Here is a 10,589-nt window from a genome sequence, read left to right as displayed (position 1 = left end):
AGAATTGTTTGTAACCACAACAAATAAAAGACATTATTCCTCGCTCTTGTGCAGGACGACACACACACACACACAGACACACACACAGACACACACACACAAACACACACACACACAGACACACACACAAACACAGGATTACAGATGCATCTGTGCACAGCCAGTAAATGTCAGGAAAGCATCAGGCAGAATAAATTTATTTTCTGACTTCTGAAAGTTATGAACTTGATGTCACTGTAACAAAGATGGCGAACCTCTTCTTGTGTTACACTTGGCATCCTTCCCTCACATTTATAATTGTTGCATTGCTTCACTACTAAAACATTATCTTCTGTGTCTGTATCGCAGAAATCCAATGACATCCCATCATTTAGTCAGTTCAGTGGAAGGTCTACATTTACATTTTTGTATCCCAGCCGCATTCATGTATATTTATGTTTTCCTTTTATCGACAGAAAGGTTCTAAGATAACAGTCAAACAACAATTCACTAGATGTTGTCAGTAGGTAAGAAAAATATTTCCAGACGAATGAAACTATACCAATCCATCTGATAATATGAGAACCGCTGTACGATGTGGTCTGTAATACTTATGTGAACAAAATAAACAGGTTGTTATTATTGCTCCTCACCACCAACACAGACTCAGACAAAGCTGCACACACTCTCAAACACATTTGTAGACATTGACATTATTTGTTTATCGTGGGACATCAACGGAAGCTTAGAAAAGAATTAAAGAAAATCATGGAGAAGATGAACATGTTTCCTGCCACGAGATAAGTATCTGTACTTTCTGCACTTCCTGTATTCTGGTTATCATCGCCATCTACATCGCTTGACGAAAGATATTTCTAGAATTATCCAATCACTCACACGTACAGACTTACCTACACTGGTTTGTTCAAGATAACTTAAGGCACCTCGACAGATCCTCAGAACTGTTCAGGTAGGTTTGTTTCTTACCAAGGAGCAGTAGAAGAATGTGTCTGGTAACATGTCAATGCCGATAGTCAAGACGACACAGAGGCTGCCAGACATCGATTCCAGAAGATTCTTGTCTCCAGTTAAATGAAAATGAAATGAGAAGCTAACGAGCTGTCCTCGTGTTTTATTGGCTTTTCTGAAGAACTGAAGATAATTGGATGACAACATTTTTAAAACTCTTTTTCTAAAGTTGGGGGCTCATATTGAGCGTTTACTGGCAAAATATTTTTAGTAATAATTATAAAATATTGATAATAAATTAATTGTAAATGTTAATAATAAATTAATTGTAAATTATTAACAACAATAAAAATTAAAGAGTTATTAAAAATAAATTAGTTAATGATTGAAAACACAATTGTACATCATTATCACGATTTGCATAGTATCAGTGTTTTACTTGAGATAAAGATATATAAAAGTCGGCACAAATAAAAAAATGCAGTTAACAGATTTGATCAAGTAACTCAAAGTAATTGTGAATCCAAGTAAAATGGATAGATGAGTACAAAAAATATTTACGTGGAATTCTTTTCCGTCTAAAGTCTTTTTTAAGACTGGCAAAGCAATTCCCTATTTTAAAGGCTGTTGTAATGGATTGTTAGCTTCTTCTTTCTAATTAAAAGCATGGTAGAAATATTTTATTGATGTTATGTTCTGCTCAATAAATAGCAGGAGAAAACAATGCCTCCAGCTAATGATTATTACACAGAGCAGACGGAAGACATTGTCTTATGACTCATTGAGGATGACGAGGTCCAGGGATTAGAACTTGTCAGCCACTCACACTGCCTTCGTAAGGTCTTCTTCGCTGTCTGTAGTTTTCCTCCATCCTTCTCATCCTCATCCAGTGGTATATCTCCCCTTAACTATTAAATTGTAAATTTCTTTAAAAAAAAACAGTTTCTACACAGAGATAAAGAACACGTGGACAATAATTATCCAATCATCCGGAGATCATCTAAAGCAGCAGAAAAATTTTCACCTTACTTGTGTCGTGAGAAGTGTTTAGCCATCGGTTCACAAAAATTCTTAGGGCATAATCTGTTGTCTTCTTCGCATTTCCAGGGTGTCATCCATCAACGTTTATCACCGTTTATCCCGATGTCCGAAATGAAATAACCCGATGAACCAGTTTCACTCACGTGCAGACCACACAGACCCACAAAGTTTCTGAAAATTCTTTCTTGCTCCAGTAATGGCGGCCCTTGTGAATGTGACATCACTGATGGAAGGGACAGCAAAATATGACAGCACAGAACAGGACACCTACACCTTGTTGACTATTGTGTTAAAGGTCGGCATTCAGGCTCCCATGTGTCTCATAGGTATCCCAGCCAATGTCATCAACTGTCTGGTGTTCTGGAGCCAGGGTCTTCGCGATCGAATGAACCTCTGTCTCTTCACACTGGCTCTAGTCGACTGTCTCTACCTGACTTCCATCTTTACCGTACTTCCCTTGAGCTATTTCATTGAATGGGGAAACGAGTGGATCTTTAGAATTTTCTACAGACAGGCGAGTATGTCTGTGGCAGGCATTGCGTACGGTCTTCGATTAACAGCCTCCTTCATCACCATGGTGATCGCGGTGGAACGGTGTGTCTGTGTGATGTTTCCTCTTCGAGCTTCGATGTTGATAAGCACGCGGGCTGTAGGTACAATGATTGCTTTGGCTTTCCTTGGTCTTCAGCTTGGTCACGTGACTTTCCCCCTGTCGTATTACTCTGATGTGATTAGCATCAACGGAAAGAGGAGTAGAGTTATTTTACCAAAACAGTTTTATTACGAAAATAAAAAGTTTGTCATCATTTTTACAAATTCTTTGCTGGGATTTGCATTACCCATTGCCATATTTATGATTGTGACGACGGCAACGTCTGTGACTGTCATTAAACTGAAAGGTGCCTACAGGTGGCGCCAGAAGTCGAGTTCTGTTGATGACGACAGCTGCCGGCGAGAGAGGATGCTGACGATGATGTTAGTGATGGTGGCCTGCGTCTACATCGGAACCATGCTGCCTATGGTTGCTCGGGAAGTGTTTGTTGTGACTTGCTACGATCGCGATTGTTCTTTGTACCAGAGTTATCTGTTCTTTGCTCTCACGGAAGTTGCGAACGTCCTCTCAGGAATCAACAGTTGTGTCCCTTGTTTTATTTATTTTTCTCGTTCTTCTCGTTTCAGGAAACATTTCCAAAAACTTTTCAGACACTGTAGGAGTTAGAATATATTATCAATATATTCAGTAACAGAGAAATACTTCTGTGATATATCCTTAAAAGCATTTAAAGTAACTTAGTAACTTATTCAGATATTTTTAGTGTGTAACTGTGAAATGCAGGATTCAAAAAAAGATCAAATAGATATAGAGGCTACAGTGGAGAAGAAACTACTTTATTATCTAATTCTTTTGTTAGCCTTCTATGCTTAACGTGTTGTTAGGAAGATGGTAGAAAGAAAACCGATTTATCATCGAAAATCTTGTATTCTAATCACTGCGAGAACTAGTCTTTTTGCCAGTTTACATCTCTTCTTTGACAGTTTTTTCTTCGGTTAAGAGTGTCTTTAACTTTGTTAAAGGCGACAAATGAGAAACTCCAAGTGGCAAATTTTTGGATTTGTTCATGGAAGTAGCTGTGAAATGACAACAAGTAAAATCTGTCTGAAATTGAAAGCAGCACGGACTTGTAACTTTGATGTGTGGTACCTGCTGTATCGGTATAATTAAACTTTGCGGTCACCTGCTACCTGATATGTCAGATTATTTTTAACCATCTTTTTTATCTGTATTAGAACATATTCACTAATCACTAACTTATCGAAACATCAGTGTAATGGATCCTTTTTGAGGTTAGACACTCTCTCATTTCCATCCAGATGCTGCCTAATTTCCCAGGTATTATTATTATGATTATTATGATTACTATTAAACGAAAAAAAAAAACGGTTTCTCGGACACAGTGACATATTTTTGAAGCAAAGCATCGTCCCCAAATCGTGGACAAATGGAGGTCTAGGAAGTTCTAGGAAATTTTGTGTCCAGCTCAGACACAAGTATCACCAGGTGTTATCAGGTAAGGCAACATCAAGTTCACAGTCCTAACCTCATTGCATTTCCCACTTGCCTACCAAATGTTTCGTGCTATATTAATAAATATATAAAAGCATTGTTAAGCTCTCGAGTTTCACTCATTAGCTTTGGCCATGGACTAATTTATTAATGTTAATCATAGTGAACGTTTGTGAGTAAATAATGAGGAAGTAAAAGCTCATTAACTAGAATACATTTACAATGGTGTGTTGTCCACACGAGCTGAAAAAGGCAAAATCGGTATTAAAATGCCTTCCTACAAAGATATGATATTTAACAGTTTTAATCTCAGTATATAAACAGTTCTTGCCATGATGACTGAATACCCACATGTGCTCATCGTGTAGGTTTTCATAGGTTTTCAAAGAGTCTCAAAACTACATTTTATTTTCTTGATATTTTGAAGTTCTTTTGTTGGTAGTCATTGGTAGTCACTTGTCATTTTTAATAATTCTGACTTGACTAGTTTGGTAAAATCCAAATCACTAAACAAATTCGTTGTCTTTTTTACTTCATAGGGTTTTGTTTTGTTATTTTGTTTTGTATAGTAATTCTAAAACTTTTAAAAATCCAGGTTAAAACAGATTTAAGTGTTTTTAAAAGTGGGAGAGAAAATATCTAGCAGAAAACATTTTTGAAACGTTTGTAGAACGCTGCCAATCGGTTTAGAAGCAACACCTGACAGCAGTTACAAGTTTGTTTCTACAAAACATTTTAAGTTTTAAGTGGTGTGCTACTGGTCTCAGAAACTTTATTTTCAGGTGGCATTAATATTACAGCTAAGAACAGATTCCAGCGGATTTAAATTTAGAAGAGAAAATATAGCTTAAGACATTTCTGAAAAAGTTTGTACAACGCTGATAAACAACTTACAAGCAACTTTCTAAAAACTGTGATATATTTTCTTCTACCAAAAAACCAGTTTACAGATTCCAGAGGTGCAACTGGCGTAAGACACTTTATTTAGAGAAATCTTTAGTACTAATACTGATGCTCTCATTACTGTAATAATCGGGGCTGTATCATAAAGTGTTTTTACTTGTTTTGGTAACACGTTGTGTAATGTGTTTATTACATTGTTGTTTATTACACTGTTGTTTATTAGACTGATGTCAACATGTTTTCGCAGCTACTCAAAGTAATACTAGTAATACTATTAATAATAAAATAAATATAAACTGCTGCTAATATTTGCACAGCTCATCCCCAAAAAGCTCAATGCGTTGAAGCTAACAGCAGGAAGGAAAACAATAACAGAAAATCAGTTTCCAAACTACATCGAGTGAAGAAAAGGGAGGTAAAGACCACAGAGTTCTCTCAGCTTGACTAAAACCTCGTCCAGTTTTTTAATGCCTTAATATAACATAAAATATAATGCTGCCATTGAAAGGTTTACATAATAACTTGCCATTTTTATATTTGTATTGTCGGCTGTCATTGTAGATTTTCACTGATGAATTTTTCAAAACATCAAATGTAACCTAGTGTCTTTAAGAGCCTTCAGCCAGTTTCAAGGGATATAAAAAAAATACAACAGAATAAAGTATGCATCACAAGTAACTTATGTCCAAACATACTGCATTGAACTATGAACTTAAACTTGGAGCTTAAAGTGCCTTAATCGTGTAATTTTCGATGTTTAGACATGTAGACTTGATAATATTAACTATTAACAAAAAAAGAAAGGTCAAAACGGATATTGACATATAATTTTTATAAATATTGTTCTTTTTCAAGTCATTGAACCTCGGACAAAAAAATGTTAATATGCAGGGAGAGTTAATGTTATCTCGACAGTTAATAAAAAAAAGCATTGTCCTTATACAGAAGAACAAAATAATTTTCGATTCCTAATTTTCGATTTCGAGGCTGGACTAATGGGACAACAGAGCATTGCTGGAGGGTTAATAAAAACAAACTATGAAGCTAAAACGAATGAAAACATTGGGAGCCCATATGTATTGACCATACACATGATAAAACAGATGATTTAAATGTTCGCTAATATGGTAAACGATCTGAAACCAAAGATATAATTATAATTTCATGCCAATTTAGATGGCAATTGCCAATAACTTTTGTTTAAATACTATCAAAATTATTAAACATCACCCTGACTTTCCCACGCATACCCAGAGCCATGTTTACACATTAAAAGGAAAACATCAGATGCCCTTGTTGTATTACTATGTAGATGTATATTTATGATTTATATGGAAGTCGATCTGATGGTATCTGAAGGACCGGAACCAGTAACGTATAAATGGAGTATCCATATAATATATATATATCTTGATATGAAGAGATCTACCCGTTTCTCCGCGTATCATTGCATAAGGTGTGTAAGAAGTGACATTAGAAAACGATTTATATGATTATCTTCGAACCTCTGACATTAGCTTTTGACTAATGAAGCCTGATGCCACAGCCACAGAGCCTGCTGCCGCCCAGCCTGCAGTCAACAAAGAAAGGGACAACGACAGGTATGTACAGGTCTGTACACTCCACCAATGGGAAGTAAAGTACACGAGGTCACTCTAGACGTTGGACGCTACAGACAGGACTTGGCACTGGCAGAGGTTCACTTGACGGCTTCGGAGAGACACAGAGACTCGAGGGTCACAAACTGTTTTTCAGAGGCTGGGAGACCAAGCACGAGCTTGGGGTTGGAGTCCTCGTCCGCAAACAGGTGGCTGAGGCGGTTATGTTGGTCCCCTACCCCGAAATCTCTGTCCGTGTCATTGCAATCACCACAGCCTATCATCTAGGTGAACGTTCCCACCACCTTCCATGGGGACGAGAAAGTGGAACTGTTCTACAATCAGCTGGAAGGCGATACAAGAAAGGGACATCCCCCCATGATCGTGGAGAAGAGATAGTGAAGGGTCTTATCACACTCAGCCGGAAGGTCAGGGCAAGAACTATCAAGCACATCTTCAACAGTCGAGTCCTTATCTACAAGCACTTATAGTGTGGTAAAGCTCTGTACCATAACATTTTATACTTTAAGGAGGAGCTCGATAGAAGTTTTAAAGCCACCCTAGTGAAGGAGCCAAGATATAGAAACAGTGTTGCTTCCTCTACCAGCCGTCTACGAAACTTTAGTATGTGTGTACTCATGTCTGTTGTGTGTGTGTGTGGGTTGGCTGTCACTTTATTTTCTTTTGTGAGCTTTACCTTTAAAACAAGGAAGTCTATTACACAAAGAATATTGTTGGTGTATATTTATATATTTACACAGCAGAAGTTGTTTTGATTTTTCATAGTATCTACTTAGTGTCAGCTGTTTTCAGGGTTAGCTGTTTTAATTTTCATATCCTGTGAACTATCTTACATTCATCTGGAATAAAAAAAAAAAGCATAAAATATTGCCTTGTGTTGTAAAAAAGATCGATCCGCTACTATATTGTAGTTTAGTACTAGCATATTAATTGAAATTTAAAATAAATTTCATTGTGGTTACCTACTACCAAAGCTATACCCCACGTTCATCTGTACCGTTTTGTCTCGTTTTGCTCAAGGTAAGATAAAGAAATTTTTGCAAAAATTGCAGACTACATGGTTTATGTTCAATAAATATTTGCACAACATTTTTGTTGCCACCTGCTGGGTTTTTCTCTGTTTGGTAAAATGTTTTGTTTCTCCTTCAACTAGTCAGTGACACCCTCCCTCCTCTTGCTTCAAGCTGCAATACCCAGGATTTTTTCTAATAAAATGTCACTACAAACTGTGCTGTTAGAAAACTTCCCAGCGAATTAAGCACACATCTGTATCCTAAACATCAGTGGGAAAAAAACACCATGTTGTCCACTCGTTGAATTTTGTCATTTCTCATCCACTTTATCTGTCAGTCATCAAGGTGAGCTGTGGTACTTACTGCAGAAACCTAACGACTGAGCTGATGATTAGGATGTGACTGCACGTGGAACCTAAACATGCCAAACCCGTGTCCGACTTTTACCGATGAACCATTCATGTCACTGTGCTAATACAACATCGGTTAACGATGGTCAGACGATGTTGAAGCAAAGCGATGAGTCACAATGCGAGAATGTTTCCACCAGCCTTTGAAGGCAGCCGCCGCCGATGATCTCTTGACTGGAGTACCTCGGCCGCGTTATCAGTTATCGTTGCACTCGTCTGTGTTACGATGTTACTGATTGCCGATTTCTAAAGCTAAGTAGTAGTTCATAAATTGTATTTCAGGTTATCCTAGATTAAAATTAATATATCTGTAAAGGAAAACAGCTACACTTTACTGTTTGGTCCGATTACTTTCACATCTTTGGTCTAAGGGAAGCAACTTCATGCATATCACTGTGCGAAGACTACTAAAAGTTGTTTCCCTTCTGTAATTCGTCTCATCGAAAAGATGTAATCTCTCACTATCTCTCACGCACACAGAGTCGGATGGTAACATGGTGGAGGTGAGATCACAGGGTGTATAACCGTATTAGGCGAGATTTTACCTGACCACGTGATCAGAGGATCGACAAGTACAAGTCAATAAGTGGAAGGAAAACAAAGAGTGATCTTGTCAATGCAGGGAGCTCCACAATATGCCTAATAACAGAGAAAAATACGTGACTCACTCTTTTTCTGCCTTTACTTCGGAGTAGACAGGGAAAAGTTGTTGAGTCAACAGTCACACACATGGAGGAGGGCCGAGAGAGGGCGCTCGGTAGTGTAACGGTCAATCAAAACACTTGCTTGTCACCACTGCAGTGAGAGGATCTGTACCACAAATTTATTGACTTCAAGAAAGCTTTGGATGGTCTTCAAGGCCTCCCTGTTAAGGCGACGAGGCATAGAAACAACTTTATTTCCTCTACCAGTCACCTGCTTACTTGATACAGCTGCCTGTTAGTATGTGTGTACTCACGTCCATGGGTGTGTGCAGGGCCGTGCTTAGGGGCAGGCGGACGAGGCATCTGCCTAGGGCCCCGCGCTTTTGATTGACCTATTGACGAACGTTACAAATAAATTAATCGTAGGTTTATGTTGTAATGTGTATGCAGCGTGCTGTCAATGATAAAAGACGAGATATCCCTGAGGAAAAAAGTGACTTTAGATCCCAACTAAAACCGTGTGATCGTGGCGTGAGGGCCCCGCACATGCCCTTTGCCTCGGGCCCCGCGGGGGCTAAGAACGGGCCTGGGTGCGTGTATGCGTGCGTGAGAAAGTGAGTGAGAGCAAGCGTGATCATGTGTGTGTTGTGGTATGACTTGCGGTTATTTTTTCTGTGTGTGATCTTTCCTTTTAAAACACGGAGATCTCAACAAAATAGTTTTTTAGTATATATTAACACAAAAAATTATTAGTATTAATAATATTTAATAAGACTGTTTTACCCTGATTAAAACAGTTGTGAATGGTTTTAAATTTAAAAGAAAAAAATCTAGCTGAACACATTTATGAAGAAAGGTCACTTAAAAACATTATGGGCACTTAAAATTACACGAAGCATTACTATTCCATGTGTACTCTGATACCATTGTCAATAAAAAGAAATAATACCAAAATTAATAATGGTAATAAATATCTGTGGGTCAGTGGGTGCGCACACTAATGTTCATTGGCTTGGCTGTTACGAGAGAAGACAGTTGATTCTACTAATGCACTGCTGATTTTTTTTTTATTTCTGCTTCCCTTCATAGTGAAACTAAGAAAATCATATTGCATCGATAAACCAAAGAGTCTCAATTTGCTGTTATTTCTTATTATGTTTCTCTAGCATATGTAGTTGAGATCGATTTGAAAAGTCCACTAAACTGTAGATGATGGAGAATCAGATCAAGTCAAACTTTATTGTCCGTCCGAAGAAGTCCAAGACAGATTTTTGTTTCTTTTAGTCACAATCACTACACGCATACAACATCATATAAACATTATATATACAATATAATGGACAGACATACCAGTGGCGTGTTGCATAGCACATAGCGAATCGAGCGAAGCTAGCCTAGCGAATCTAGCGGTTAGCGAAAGCTAGCGGTCCCTGTGCAACGCAGTGTAGCCGGAAGCCAGAGTTTCAAGATGGCCGACTTAAGGCTTAGCTAAGACTGGCTAAGTCTTGGCTAAGTCTTAGCTTAAAAGTTGAAAATGAAACAGTCAAAGGCAGATCAGATAAATGATGGAAACATAATGAACATAACTTTTGTTTGTTGTTATATTAGTAGCAGAACAACAACAACAACAACAACAACAACAACAACATCGAGATTAGATTTGTGCAAAATAGGTCTGACGTACTCCTGATAAGAGAGTAGAGAGTGGAGGACGAACTTTTCAATATTTTTCCATAATATGAAAAAGATTATCAGAGAATCACAGCACAAGCACGGTGGTTGACGGGTGGGCAAGTACATATACAATGTAGACAGAAAAAAATTAAATAGAGGGGCTGGGCAAAGTTCCATCCTCCTCCCCACCCACCCGACTCCACCTGCTGCATGGTTGTGCGTCTCTGGCAGAGGATCTGCAGGTTCCACTCGGAGGATCGCTGGTAACCCCC

Source organism: Pomacea canaliculata, linkage group LG6 (assembly GCF_003073045.1).
Source record: "Pomacea canaliculata isolate SZHN2017 linkage group LG6, ASM307304v1, whole genome shotgun sequence".
NCBI classification, from domain to species: Eukaryota; Metazoa; Mollusca; class Gastropoda; order Architaenioglossa; family Ampullariidae; genus Pomacea; species Pomacea canaliculata.
This window is presented reverse-complemented; position numbering follows the sequence as displayed.